Source organism: Acinonyx jubatus, chromosome A3 (genome assembly GCF_027475565.1).
Source record: "Acinonyx jubatus isolate Ajub_Pintada_27869175 chromosome A3, VMU_Ajub_asm_v1.0, whole genome shotgun sequence".
Taxonomy (NCBI): Eukaryota; Metazoa; Chordata; class Mammalia; order Carnivora; family Felidae; genus Acinonyx; species Acinonyx jubatus.
This window is the reverse complement of record NC_069388.1, coordinates 100,610,408-100,625,235: the sequence shown is the minus strand read 5'-3', so window position 1 is coordinate 100,625,235 and position 14,828 is coordinate 100,610,408. Positions and strand designations below refer to the sequence as shown.

Genomic DNA, 14,828 nt, shown 5'->3' with positions numbered 1-14,828 from the left:
ATAGGGTAGATCTATTTTAAATTTTCTGAGGAGCCTCCACACTGTTTTCCAGAGCGGCTGCACCAGTTTGCATTCCCACCAACAGTGCAAGAGGGTTCCCGTTTCTCCACATCCTCTCCAGCATCTATAGTCTCCTGATTTGTTCATTTTGGCCACTCTGACTGGCGTGAGGTGATATCTGAGTGTGGTTTTGATTTGTATTTCCCTGATGAGGAGCGACGTTGAGCATCTTTTCATGTGCCTGTTGGCCATCCGGATGTCTTCTTTAGAGAAGTGTCTATTCATGTTTTCTGCCCATTTCTTCACTGGGTTATTTGTTTTTCGGGTGTGGAGTTTGGTGAGCTCTTTGTAGATTTTGGATACTAGCCCTTTGTCCGATATGTCATTTGCAAATATCTTTTCCCATTCTGTTGGTTGCCTTTTAGTTTTGTTGGTTGTTTCCTTTGCTGTGCAGAAGCTTTTTATCTTCATAAGGTCCCAGTAATTCATTTTTGCTTTTAATTCCCTTGCCTTTGGGGATGTGTCGAGTAAGAGATTGCTACGGCTGAGGTTAGAGAGGTCTTTTCCTGCTTTCTCCTCTAGGGTTTGGATGGTTTCCTGTCTCACATTCAGGTCCTTTATCCATTTTGAGTTTATTTTTGTGAATGGTGTGAGAAAGTGGTCTAGTTTCAACCTTCTGCATGTTGCTGTCCAGTTCTCCCAGCACCATTTGTGAAAGAGACTGTCTTTTTTCCATTGGATGTTCTTTCCTGCTTTGTCAAAGATGAGTTGGCCATACGTTTGTGGGTCTAGTTCTGGGGTTTCTATTCTACTCCATTGGTCTATGTGTCTGTTTTTGTGCCAATACCATGCTGTCTTGATGATTACAGCTTTGTAGTAGAGGCTAAAGTCTGGGATTGTGATACCTCCTGCTTTGGTCGTCTTCTTCAAAATTACTTTGGCTACTCGGGGCCTTTTGTGGTTCCATATGAATTTTAGGATTGCTTGTTCTAGTTTTGAGAAGAATGCTGTTGCAATTTTGATTGGGATTTCATTGAATGTGTAGATAGCTTTGGGTAGTATTGACATTTTGACAATATTTATTCTTCCAATCCATGAGCACGGAATGTTTTTCCATTTCTTTATATCTTCTTCAATTTCCTTCATAAGCTTTCTATAGTTTTCAGCATACAGATCTTTTACATCTTTGGTTAGATTTATTCCTAGGTATTTTATGCTTCTTGGTGCAATTGTGAATGGGATCGGTTTCTTTGTCTTTCTGTTGCTTCATTGTTAGTGTATAAGAATGCAACTGATTTCTGTACATTGATTTTGTATCCTGCAACTTTGCTGAATTCATGTATCAGTTCTAGCAGACTTTTGGTGGAGTCCATCGGATTTTCCATGTAGAATATCATGTCATCTGCAAAAAGTGAAAGCTTGACTTCATCTCTGCCAATTTTGATGCCTTTGATTTCCTTTTGTTGTCTGATTGCTGATGCTAGAACTTCCAATGCTATGTTAAACAACAGCGGGGAGAGTGGGCATCCCTGTCGTGTTCCTGATCTCAGGGAAAAAGCTCTCAGTTTTTCCCCAAGGAGGATGATGTTAGCTGTGGGCTTTTCATAAATGGCTTTTATGATCTTTAAGTATGTTCCTTCTATCCCGACTTTCTCAAGGGTTTTTATTAAGAAAGGGTGCTGGATTTTGTCAAAGGCCTTTTCTGCATCAATTGACAGGATCATATGGTTCTTCTCTTTTTTTTTATTAATGTGATGTATCACCTTGATTGATTTGCGAATGTTGAACCAGCCCTGCATCCCAGGAATGAATCCCACTTGATCATGGTGAATAATTCTTTTTATATGCTGTTGAATTTGATTTGCTAGTATCTTATTGAGAATTTTTGCATCCATATTCATCAGGGATATTGGCCTATAGTTCTCTTTTTTTACTGGGTCTCTGTCTGGTTTAGGAACCAAAGTAATACTGGCTTCATAGAATGAGTCTGGAAGTTTTCCTTCCCTTTCTATTTCTTGGAATAGCTTGAGAAGGATAGGTATTATTTCTGCTTTAAACGTCTGGTAGAACTCCCCTGGGAAGCCATCTGGTCCTGGACTCTTATTTCTTGGGAGATTTTTGGTTTTTTTTTTTCAACTTTTTTTTTTTTTAATTTTTTTTAATTTTGGGACAGAGAGAGACAGAGCATGAACGGGGGAGGGGCAGAGAGAGAGGGAGACACAGAATCGGAAACAGCTTCCAGGCTCCGAGCCATCAGCCCAGAGCCTGACGCAGGGCTCGAACTCACGGACCGCGAGATCGTGACCTGGCTGAAGTCGGACGCTTAACCGACTGTGCCACCCAGGCGCCCCCACAGATTTTTGATAACCAATTCAATTTCTTCGCTGGTTATGGTCTGTTCAAGCTTTCTATTTCCTCCTGATTGAGTTTTGGAAGAGTGTGGGTGTTTAGGAATTTGTCCATTTCTTCCAGGTTGTCCAATTTGTTGGCATATAATTTTTCATAGTGTTCCCTGATAATTGTTTGTATCTCTAAGGGATTGGTTGTAATAATTCCATTTTCATTCATGATTATATCTATTTGGGTCATCTCCCTTTTCTTTTTGAGAAGCCTGGCTAGAAGTTTGTCAATTTTGTTTATTTTTTCAAAAAACCAACTCTTGGTTTCATTGATCTGCTCTACAGTTTTTTTAGATTCTATATTGTTTATCTCTGCTCTGATCTTTATTATTTCTCTTCTTCTGCTGGATTTAGGCTGCCTTTGCTGTTCTGCTTCTATTTCCTTTAGGTGTGCTGTTAGATTTTGTATTTGGGATTTTTCTTGTTACTTTAGATAGGCCTGGATTGCAATGTATTTTCCTCTCAGGACTGCCTTCGTTGTGTCCCAAAGCGTTTGGATTGTTGTATTTTCATTTTCGTTTGTTTCCATATATTTTTTAATTTCTTCTCTAGTTGCCTGGTTGACCCACTCATTCTTTAGTAGGGTGTTCTTTAACCTCCACGCTTTTGGAGGTTTTCCAGACTTTTTCCTGTGATTGATTTCAAGCTTCATAGCATTGTGGTCTGAAAGTATGCATGGTATAATTTCAATTCTTGTAAACTTATGAAGGGCTGTTTTGTGACCCAGTATATGATCTATCTTGGAGAATGTTCCATGTGCACTCGAGAAGAAAGTATATTCTGTTGCTTTGGGATGCAGAGTTCTAAATATATCTGTCAAGTCCATCTGATCCAATGTATCATTCAGGGCCCTTGTTTCTTTATTGACCGTGTCTAGATGATCTATCCATTTCTGTAAGTGGAGTGTTAAAGTCCCCTGCAATTACCACATTCTTATCAATAAGGTTGCTTATGTTTATGAGTAATTGTTTTATATATTTGGGGGCTCCGGTATTCGGCGCATAGACATTTATAATTGTTAGCTCTTCCTGATGGATAGACCCTGTAATTATTATATAATGCCCTTGTTCATCTCTTGTTACAGCCTTTAATTTAAAGTCTAGTTTGTCTGATAGAAGTATGGCTACTCCAGCTTTCTTTTGGCTTCCAGTAGCATGATAAATAGTTCTCCATCCCCTCACTCTGAATCTGAAGGTGTCCTCAGGTCTAAAATGAGTCTCTTGTAGACAGCAAATAGATGGGTCTTGTTTTTTTATCCATTCTGATACCCTATGTCTTTTGGTTGGCGCATTTAATCCATTTACATTCAGTGTTATTATAGAAAGATATGGGTTTAGAGTCATTGTGATGTCTATATGTTTTATGCTTGTAGTGATGTCTCTGGTACTTTGTCTCACAGGATCCCCCTTAGGATCTCTTGTAGGGCTGGTTTAGTGGTGATGAATTCCTTCAGTTTTTATTTGTTTGGGAAGACCTTTATCTTTCCTTCTATTCTAAATGACAGACTTGCTGGATAAAGGATTCTCGGCTGCATATTTTTTCTGTTTAGCACACTGAAGATACCGTGCCAGTCCTTTCTGGCCTGCCAAGTTTCAAAAGAGAGATCAGTCACGAGTCTTATAGGTCTCCCTTTATATGTGAGGGCACGTTTATCCCTTGCTGCTTTCAGAATTTTCTCTTTATCCTTGTATTTTGCCAGTTTCACTATGATATGTCATGCAGAAGATCGATTCAAGTTACGTCTGAAGGGAGTTCTCTGTGCCTCTTGGATTTCACTGCCTTTTTCCTTCCCCAGTTCAGGGAGGTTCTCAGCTATTATTTCTTCAAGTACCCCTTCAGCACCTTTCCCTCTCTCTTCCTCCTCTGGGATACCAATTATGCGTATATTATTTCTTTTTAGTGTATCACTTAGTTCTCTAATTTTCCCCTCATACTCCTGGATTTTTTCATCTCTCTTTTTCTCAGCTTCCTCTTTTTCCATAACTTTATCTTCTAGTTCACCTATTCTCTCCTCTGCCTCTTCAAGCCGAACCGTCGTGGTTTCCATTTTGTTTTGCATTTCGTTTAAAGCGTTTTTCAGCTCCTCGTGACTGTTTCTTAGTCCCTTGATCTCTGTAGCAAGAGATTTCTGCTGTCCTCTATACTGTTTTCAAGCCCAGCGATTAATTTTATGACTGTTATTCTAAATTCACTTTCTGTTATATTATTTAAATCCTTTTTGATCAGTTCATTAGCTGTTGTTATTTCCTGGGGATTCTTCTGAGGGGAATTCTTCTGCTTGGTCATTTTGGATAGTCCCTGGAGTGGTGAGGACCTGCAGGGCACTTCCTCTGTGCTGTGGTGTATAACTGGAGTTGGTGGGTGGGGCCGCAGTCCGCCCTGATGTCTGCCCCCAGCCCACCGCTGGGGCCACAGTCAGACTGGTGTGTGCCTTCTCTTTCCCTCTCCTAGGGGCGGGATTCACTGTGGGGTGGCGTGGCCCATCTGGGCTACTTGCACACTGCCAGGCTTGTGGTGCTGGGGATCTGGCGTGTTAGCTGGGGTGGGTAGGCAAGGTGCACGGGAGCAGGAGGGGCAGGCTTAGCTCGCTTCTCCTTAGGTGATCCATTTCAGGAGGGGCCCTGTGGCAGCGGGAGGGAGTCAGATCCGCTGCCGGAGGTTTGGCTCCACAGAAGCACAGAGTTGGGTGTTTGCGCGGAGCGAGCAAGTTCCCTGGCAGGAACTGGTTCCCTTTGGGATTTTCGCTGGGGGATGGGCGAGGGAGATGGCGCTGGCGAGCGCCTTTGTTCCCCACCAAACTGAGCTCTGTCGTCCCCACCAAACTGAGCTCTGTCGTCCGGGGGCTCAGCAGCTCTCCCTCCCTTTGTCCTCCAGCCTTCCCGCTTTCCGAGCAGAGCTGTTCACTTATGACCTCCCAGACGCTAAGTCGCGCTTGCTGTTGGAACACACTCTGTCCGGCCCCTCCGCTTTTGCCAGCCAGACTCGGGGGCTCTGCTTGGCCGGCAGGCTGCCCCTCTGTCCCGGCTCCCTCCCGCCAGTCCGTGGAGCGCGCACCGCCTTGCCGCCCTTCCTACCCTCTTCCGTGGGCCTCTCGTCTGCGCTTGGCTCCGGAGACTCCGTTCTGCTAATCCTCTGGCGGTTTTCTGGGTTATTTAGGCAGGTGTAGGTGGAATCTAAGTGACCAGCAGGACGGGCGGTGAGCCCAGCGTCCTCCTACGCCGCCATCTTCCTGTCCCCACAGAAGTCTTAATCCTGTTACTCCTCTGAATACTGTTAACCCATTTCCTACCAAAGTGACAGCTTTAGGAGAGAACTCTCTGCACTGGCCATGTTATAGCAAAGTGCCCCTCCATCAGGGCCCAAAGAGAAGTTTGATCTTTTCTAGAATTAACCTAAGGAGTGTGACTCAGGAAATATGGGCAAGACCCTGGCCAAAAGCTGGTGGCTGGATTTGAGAATGGAGGTTGAGGGAAGGGGAGGGGACTCAGATACGACACTACATCAGTGTTGCCTGGCTGTTATTATCAAAGACTTTTTGGGTATCCTGAGACTGGCCCGGTTCAGGTGATAGAACACCACATTCTTGGCAGATAAATGTTGAAGGTGTCCTGGTTGGAGCTTAAGCCATGTAAGTTTTGTTTTATTTTGTTTTGTTTTGTTTTTTAAACGTGTATTTATTTTTGAGACAGAGAGAGACAGAGCACGAACGGGGGAGGGTCAGAGAGAGAGGAAGACACAGAATCCGAAGCAGGCTCCAGGCTCTGAGCTGTCAGCACAAAGGCCGACGCTGGGCTCGAACCCACAGACCACAAGATCATGACCTGAGCCGAAGTCGGACGCTCAACTGACTGAGCCACCCAGGCACCCCAAGCCATGTAAGTTTTAAATAAAGAAAATGGATGGAAAAAGAGGGTAGAGAAGGGGAGCAAAAGGTAAAGAGAGAAAGACGAGGTACTGCCAAGTAACGTGGCATGAAAAGGCAAAACAGCTCAGAACTGGGAGGAAAGTGGCTTGTGTGAGTTGGGTAAAATGTTTTCTCTGGTCTCGTTTCATGGTAAGTAATGGAGTTGGTTTACATGCTCATTAAGGTCTATCCTAAGTGCAAAATCTCTGATTCTGATTCTACTGCCTGTCCAGATCCTCTTGGTCATAGACCCAGTGTCACAATAGCTATAAACAAGAGCCACAGAACTGATGTGTCCTGGATGTAGGCAATGTAATTTAGGACCAGACTGGGGCAGATCTTGGGTGTCTCAGGATGGATCCTTCTTTGAATGGTGATGGTAGCCAATTCTCTACATCTGTGGTTCTTCTTCAGGCAACACAGTCCTGGTTATTCCCTCTGCCTCCTGGAGATCTTGTGAGGACTATTACTAAGAAACAATTGCAAAGCACACTGTGAATGTGGACTGCTATGGAGATGCAACTAAACAAAAATAGTAGCAATGTTAATGATGGCTCTGTCATTTGGGAACCTGTATAGTCATCATTGTAACGCTTTAGTTCACTGAAGGAAATATAGTTCTTATGAAATTATTGGCTTGAAAACTTCAACAGGGAGGACATTTTCAGGTGAAGACCTCGCTTGAAACCCTGCAGATATTTAGTTTCTGGGAGTAACGTATAGCACTTGTTTGGTAATCCAGGAAAACATCCTTGGTTCTACCATTAGTGGTAACGCCCATCCTGTCCTATGCCCCTCCTCTGTTGTAGACAATGAGAATGGCCCAGTTTCTAGACAGCCAATTCAGATTGAGGTTTCACTTAACTTTTTCCTTCCTATGACCTTTTTTGGAAACTGGCTTTTATTTATTTATTTAAAAAAAAATTTTTTTTTTTAACGTTTATTTATTTTTGAGACAGAGGGAGACAGAGCATGGACAGGGGAGGGGCAGAGAGAGAGGGAGACACAGAATCTGAAACAGGCTCCAGGCTCTGAATTGTCAGCACAGAGCCTGACGCAGGGCTCAAACTCACGGACCGCGAGATCATGACCTGAGCTGAAGTCGGATGCGTAACCGACCGAGCCACCCAGGAGCCCCGGAAACTGGCTTTTAAAGGAAGAACAAAGTGGGTGAGGTTTAGAGAGTAAGAAGTCCTCACTTTTTGGGGGGAACTTACTTTTCTGTTTGTGTGTACTAAGACTGACTTGTAAGTAAGTCTGACCACCAGATCATCTCCTCCTAGGGAGAGAAACCTGCTAGGTAGAGCTCTATGGGAGCCTGGGAGTTTAGGGGGGCTGTCCTGTGATGGGGACCTTGGGGCTTTAAGTACCCATCTCTTGACCCTAAGGAGGCTTCAAAAACTCTTCTTTAGTCATTTTCACTTACATCATTCAGAAAAAAGAAATTTATTCTGTCCTTATTCTGTGCCAGAGTTTTTGTTAGACATCAGCATTTTTCTTTCAGGATTCACAAATTAAGTATGCAAGATGAGATGGTATCTTTTGGCAGGTGAGTGGATACACTCTAGAAGCCTGGAGTCTGTGAGTCCAAAGAGTCATGGTGGTGCTTTTCATTTGAAAATGGTTTTATACTTCACAAAGAGCTCTCACTTGCGTTGTCTCATTGGCCCCACACTTTACCCACAGATGTAGTGATTACTGTCCCTTTTCACAGTTGAGGGCCCTGAAAAGGTTGAGTGGCCAACCTATGGTCACAAAACAGGCAGAGCCAGTACTCTAACTCACTTTTCTGTTCCAAGTCCAGTCTTCTCTTTCCACGGCATTTAGGTGCTCATCCCTCTTACCTCCACCAAACACCAAGCAATGGGGCTGAAAAAGATCATCTTTAAAGGTCTTTCCAGCCTCAAACACCCTGTAATTTATTGATTCTAAGATTTTTTCGTTTCAAAGAAAAAAAAGATGAAAAAAGAAATGGTTTGAAATATCTCCTGGCCCTCTCCCCTTCTCCTCCAATGAGACGTATTTGGTTCTGTGACATATAGGAAAACGGTGAAAGTGATCAACATAGTTGAGCACATGGTCAATGGTGGAGTCTGGATATGGACTTTAGCCATGCTCTTGCCATTGTACCATGACGATAAGAAACATCTATAAACATCTTTGGGACCAACTTTAAAATCATTGCAGGTAGTTGCATCTGACAGAATTGCTTGAATGAAAAAATAAGCATGACTCTTCCCTGTGAATTTTCAGGGGATGCAATGATTTGTTTTTAGGTTGTAGAAAGCCTCTTCAGAGGAATAAAGTATGCATAAACCATTATGTACAGAAGCAATTGAGCCTTTTGTCTTAACTCATGGCCTATTTAATTATAACCTGCTTTTAAATTCCATGACAATTAGTAAGCAGGAGGAAAGGACCTAACATATAACATAGCCTTCTGGTATTATAATACAGTATCTCATTTAATCCTCTCATCAAACCTGTGAGGTAGGTATTCTTATCACATTTTACAGAAGAGGAAGTCAAAGTCCAGGGAGATTAACCAACGAATCTGTGTAAGATTTCGAGGTTACCAAATTGCAGAAATGAGATTCAGAGCCTTGACTCAAGCAACTATGGGCTGTCTCTTTTTTTTTTAGTGTGACGTCTTCCTTTTCTTTCCTCTTTTTAATTTCTAAGTTTTTCTGCCTTGTCTTGTTAGTCTATTGAAGGACCTAGAAAGATATATTGAGGGATGCACCGGAGACACTATCTAGATTAAACTCTTACGTTATAAAAGTGGAAACAGGCTGAGAGAGAGGAAGTGTCAGGGTCACAAGGTCACATGGAGAGTTTGTGTGAGTGTGGGAATGAAGATGAAAACTCCATTTCGTAATTTCTAGTTCAAAATGCCAGACTACCTAGTGACACTGGCTTCTCAGTAAAGAGGGGAAAGATGAAGAAACAAGGTCTCCCATGACTTCTCACCTAAAAGTAAAAAAAGGAGTTAAAAAGAATGAAGCCTCAGTCAAGTGAACACAACCAGTGAAAGCATTCAACAATAATCCCCTAAATAAGCAGATAAGCTGAGATAAGTTTAGTAAGGCCATGAACAAAGAAGCTAGTCTTAGACTGGGAGTGGGCAGTTCAGTGGGGAGGGAGGAGGGAAAATTCTAGGTTGAGCAAAGGTTGTGGGGTCAAAAAAGTGAAAGTAGAGCTTTGAGGCTGGAGCTCAGAGAGGCAGGGGCTGTGGAAGTGGCAAGATGAGGATGGGAAGGGCGGTAAGAGCTAGACAATCAGGGTCCTGTGTAGAGCTCACTAAGGTCTTTACCCATTCGACTTTGGGTAAACTTTGGACAAGTGCTCTGGCAACCCAGGGAGCAGAGGATGGTTGTGGCTGTAATAGAGGAATTCAAGTTGGCACAAACCTGCAGCAGGAAGGGACAGCTTCATGTTGAGCCGCCAAATCCCCCCCTCTTTGCCTTAGCTGTTTTGTTCCCTAAATTATGTGCTTTTTTTTGTTGTTGTTGTTGTTTCTAAATTCCCTTTCTCTTTTCTCTTGGGATGGTGGCCCGTAGGGCTGTGCCCCCTCTTTGCCTTCTCCGTTGGCACTGTGCCCTTCTTTTGGTCTTTCACAGATGCACTTTATTTATTTATTATTATTTTTAACGTTTTATTTTTGAGACGGGGAGAGACAGAGCATGAACGGGGGAGGGTCAGAGAGAGGGAGACACAGACTCCGAAACAGGCTCCAGGCTCTGAGCTGTCAGCACAGAGCCCAATGCCGGGCTCGAACTCACGGACCGCGAGATCATGACCTGAGCCGAAGTCAGCCGCTTAACCCACTGAGCCACCTTTAAAATCAGAGTTCATCAGAGTGCTTCCTGTGTCAAGTCCATGCCCGTCTCACTCTTCTTGCTGGCTAATTGTGATTGTCTAATCAGAAGGGCACTGTAAAGAAATTCCCTTTTCTTTTGAGTCATTTTCCTCATGGAGTCATAATTGTTTCTGGTCTGAACTTGTTTCACAATTAAAAAAAAAAAACTTGGATTACTTTTTTTGGATTCTAAAACATGATTATTAAATATTGCTAGGAAAATACAAAGAATATAAAAAGAAAATAAAACTCACAAATAATTAAGCAGAGGTATTCACTATTACCATTTTGATGTATTTTCTTTCATTCTTTCTTTTTTCAAGGCATATATACACTTGTTTTTATACAAATGGGATACTCTGAGCATTTCAGTACTTGCTTTGCTAAAATCTGGGGAACATGTATGTGGTAGGCTCTACTTACCAAAAATCCATTTGTGGGATTACTTGGTAAATATATGTCTTCATTTCCTAGTCTCCCTTGCAGTTGGATTAGGGACACGTGATTTTTTTGGCCAATGCACTGTGAGCAGGAAGTGCTACGTGGTGTGTTATACTTCTAGGCTTATGCAATCAAGGGCCAGTGAGTGCTTCCGTCATCTCCAACTTCCTTTGATGCAGCAATTTTGGAAGTCACATCTCCCAGACGGTGTGGCTACAAATGGATGAGGTGTGGTTGCAAATGCAAGAGACTAGAACAACCTGCATTTGACTTTGCATGAATGAGAAACAAATCCTTAATTGTGTGAAGTCACTGAGATATCAGAATTTGTTACTGTGGTATAACCTGACCTATTGTGACTACTACTATGACTAACTATCTTTCCCTTCTCTATTACAGACTCCAAGGTGACATGTACTTTATCTCAAAATTCCTCTTTCACGTAATTGATTCCTTCTTGTACAGAAATGTGTCTGGATTGGTAGTCCTCTTACAACATTCTCCACTCTCTGGGAGATGAATTTTTAGATAAGGTGAATCAAGAACCTAATCAGGTGCTTTCATTTTGGCCAAGTTCTGATTCCAGATAGAAAGATATGTTAGCTGTGAAAATAAAATGGCCAGTGATAAACTGTTGAGCTAACATCCCAGATAGAAATCTCATAACAATTACATTAAACATCTAACATTTATATGGTGCTTTATAGTTTTTTGAAGCATTTTTTTATAAACATCAATATAAACATCATTATAATGTGAAGCTGACTTATTTGCATACAAATAATCAATAGCAAAGCGTATGCATGGTTCTCTCCTCCCTCCTTTTGGTATGAATTCCTGGCTGCTGGGAGGATGGGCCCCTAATTAGAGCAACTGTGGCACAGGGCAGGAAATGGCAGGTGTGGCACACAGGGTGGTTGGAAAAGCAAGAAAAGCAAGAGACTTGGATCTGGCTTTGACCCTAACCACTTGTTGTGTGACCTATGACATTATTACATGTCTCAGAGCTTTCCTTGTCTATAAAGAGAAGAAGAGGTTGGACTGGATGACTACTGGGATTTTTCCAGCTATTGCTGTTCATTCCATACTTCATGACTACCCCGAACATGACCATGGTCTGCTTCATGCTACCTCTGTGCTCCTGAAGTGTTATGTTTGGTTACATAAGGACCTTCCTAGATTCATTCCTTACTATTCTTTTGTAGAGCCTTTCTCTGTCACATGTATAGTTGCATTACAAATGGGTGCATGCTTTTTCATTACTTCACTGGCCAATTTGATTTATCACTCTGAGTATAAATAGAAACAAGTTCCATTTCTAATACAGAAGATGACTCAGGCTTGATGTAGATAAAGGATCATCTGGGGCCTTGATTACCTTTAAGAAAAGGAAGTTTATGTTTCTGAGTCAAAAGGCTAGACCAGTTTTGGAGTATTTTGATGAAAAAAAAAAAAGAACATCCGAGGAGGAAATGTGATCTTAACTTTCTTGTTTTTGCACTCTGCCCTCCATGGGATCTTAGTGCAGTTCCCAGTAGGTCACCATATCCCCCTCAGCATTGCTCAAAGGCACTGTAGCTCCCCTGGGAGAGGAAGAGCAGACTGAGAGGGCCTGGACTCAGGACCTGGGGGGCAGAGGAGAGCAGGAGTTCCCACAGAGCAGAGTTGCATGAAACCTTCCTGAAGCCAGCTTGGGAATCTGCTTCACTGTGAGGCGTTGTATCAGAAGCCATGGGAGGGAGGTGGCAAAGAACCTCACTTGCCCTTAATAAGCTTTCAACTTGTGGGGAAGATCTGTGCAGATGACTGTAGGGCAAAGTCCTATAATAGAGGCAGAACAGACAGATGGGAAGCGAGTGGCTAAAGCTAACAGAGAATTAGGGAGGAATTCATGGAGACTGCATTTTAGGTGTGACTTGAAGAGGTAGGTTTGAAGAGATAGTGGAGAATGGATATTCCAGGCTGAGGAAATAGGATGAGTAAAGGCATAAGGCATAGCATTTCATGTCAGTGTCTCCTATTGTGTGGCCTTGGGCAAGTTGCTTAGTTTTTAGAACTTTGGTTGCTTCATCTGTAAAGCTGGACTAATGATTCTTCATAGGGTTTAGGAAGGATTAAATGAGGTTGTGTTTGTGAGAGTGTTTAGTTTAGTGTTAGTTTCCTTTCTCCCCAAATGTCCAACATTCTCCTGATTCTCTCTCCCTCCCCCCATTTGTGCTCTCCCTCTCTCTCTCTCAAAATAAATAAATAGATAACTTAAAACAAATAAAAAGATCTGTCTGGATTCTAAAGAGGAGAGAACAAATCTGGGGAGAAGGCTAATGAACTGTCTGGGTGAGAAATGAGGATGGCTTTGGACTTGTGGCAGTGGAGATGGAGGGGAGTGGATACATTGGAATTATTAGAAGTGTGGAATCATCACAACTTGGTGATTGGTTAGAGGTGGGGCATGAGGAATATAGACGGCTCAAAGAAAAGTGCACCCCCTTAGATGGATATTTAAGTTCTATGTATCCTGGAAGCAGCAATGAGGAATACTGAAACACAATTTTCTGAGGGAAATGCTGGCAGAATTGGAGAAAATGGTGTGGATTGTGAGGATTCCATGAGGCAAATCCCATGGGACCTACATGCATGAATTTGGAGCTTGGAAGAGGCATGGACCTCTTGGGAGTCGGTGAGAGGCCCAGGGCTGGGTGTGGAGGTGAGGCACACCCACCAGTCAGCATGTGTGCACCCAGGAGTGGCAGTCAGGGTGACCGGGAAGAAGCCAGGCATGTCGGGAGGAAATGTGGAATGTGGTGTCCTGGGAGTCAAGACAGCTGACTGCGCTGGTCCATCCATGTGGAGATGCAGTTGGTGTGGTGCACCCTTCCCAGTGCAGCCAGGAACATGGCTGGCTCACTTGGGGCTCACCTCGTTGCTCCTTCCAGCTTCTTCTGACCTTGTTTCAGCACTTTATTTTGAGTCACCCAGTGTCCTGTTATGCCCCCAGATCCTTCTTGACTTGGAGGAAAGTGATCTGGTAAATCTTTGATGCAAAATTTCCAGGACTTAATATGGCGCAACTTGCAGATATTTATGTCTTTTAAAAGATGAGCTTGGAAAAAAGCATGGCTTTACTTTGGGCCTGGGAATTTTGCTTTTAGGAGCACTGCTGACCCACTGAGAAAAGCAAATGCGTGGGCATTAAGGTGGAACGAGATTTACAATTTTAAAAATTAAGATCAGGCAGTATAGCACTTTGTTCAATACTTGAATAAATATCCTTAAACCCAGTTCAGACTAGAAATAGAAGAGGAAAAAAACATTTAGTGTAATATTTAAGAGACGGAGCGCTATGTTGGAATAGGAAAAGATTGGAGAGGTAGGTGGGGTGGGATCAAATTGCAGTGGGCCTCGCCTAGTGTGTGATGTCTAGACTTTCATTTATGAGCAACAAGGAACACCTTGAGTGTTTTGAGCAGAGTACTGACGTGATGCTAAAGATTCTCACTGTGGTGAGCTTAATGGATTAGTCCAGGAAATGAGTGAATCTGGAAGATTGGTCAGCTCCTCCTGGTGACAGACTCTGAGGAGAGCCTGGGCTGAGGGAAGTAGCTATGGGGTGCCACAGAGGGAATGGACCTGAGAGGCCCATACAGGAAAGGAAGAACTGATGTGATACGTCCTGGGTGCTCAGGAGAGCAGAAAGATGACTCTAGGATGACATCGAGACAATAGAAATAGAGAAATCTAGAGGAGGAAATGGTTTGGGGAGGAAAAGGATGATTTAGTCTGTGGATAGTTTGAGTCACCATATAGGATAGACTTAACTGAATAGGTAAACATTTCCCAGATTTCCCCATATTAGTTAGTTCTGCTTTGTTCGGGCCCTGGAAATTTCTATAGAACTGAACTAGTGGCCTTGCGGACTTTGGAAAGAAGGAATTCGTAGAAACAAAGTGAAAAAAGGGGAAGTGACATATTCACTGTCTCATAGGTCTGAGGGAAGAAACAGGATTTCCTCAAATGTAACCTGAAAGGAAGTGGATTACATTTTAAAAAAAAATTTTTTTTTCAACGTTTATTTATTTTGGGGACAGAGAGAGACAGAGCATGAACGGGGAAGGGGCAGAGAGAGAGGGAGACACAGAATCGGAAACAGGCTCCAGGCTCTGGCCCAGAGCCTGACGTGGGGCTCGAACTCAGGGGGCTCGTACTCACGGACTGTGAGATCGTGACC

At 43.1% G+C, this 14,828-nt stretch overlaps 1 protein-coding gene across 2 annotated transcripts in view; it reads left to right on the top strand.

The window, feature by feature from the left end:
• The window catches only part of LOC106978165 (interleukin-36 gamma), a 174,937-nt gene that overhangs the window by 19,878 nt on the left and 140,231 nt on the right, over positions 1–14,828 (top strand). The gene's annotated exons all lie outside the window — the stretch shown is intronic.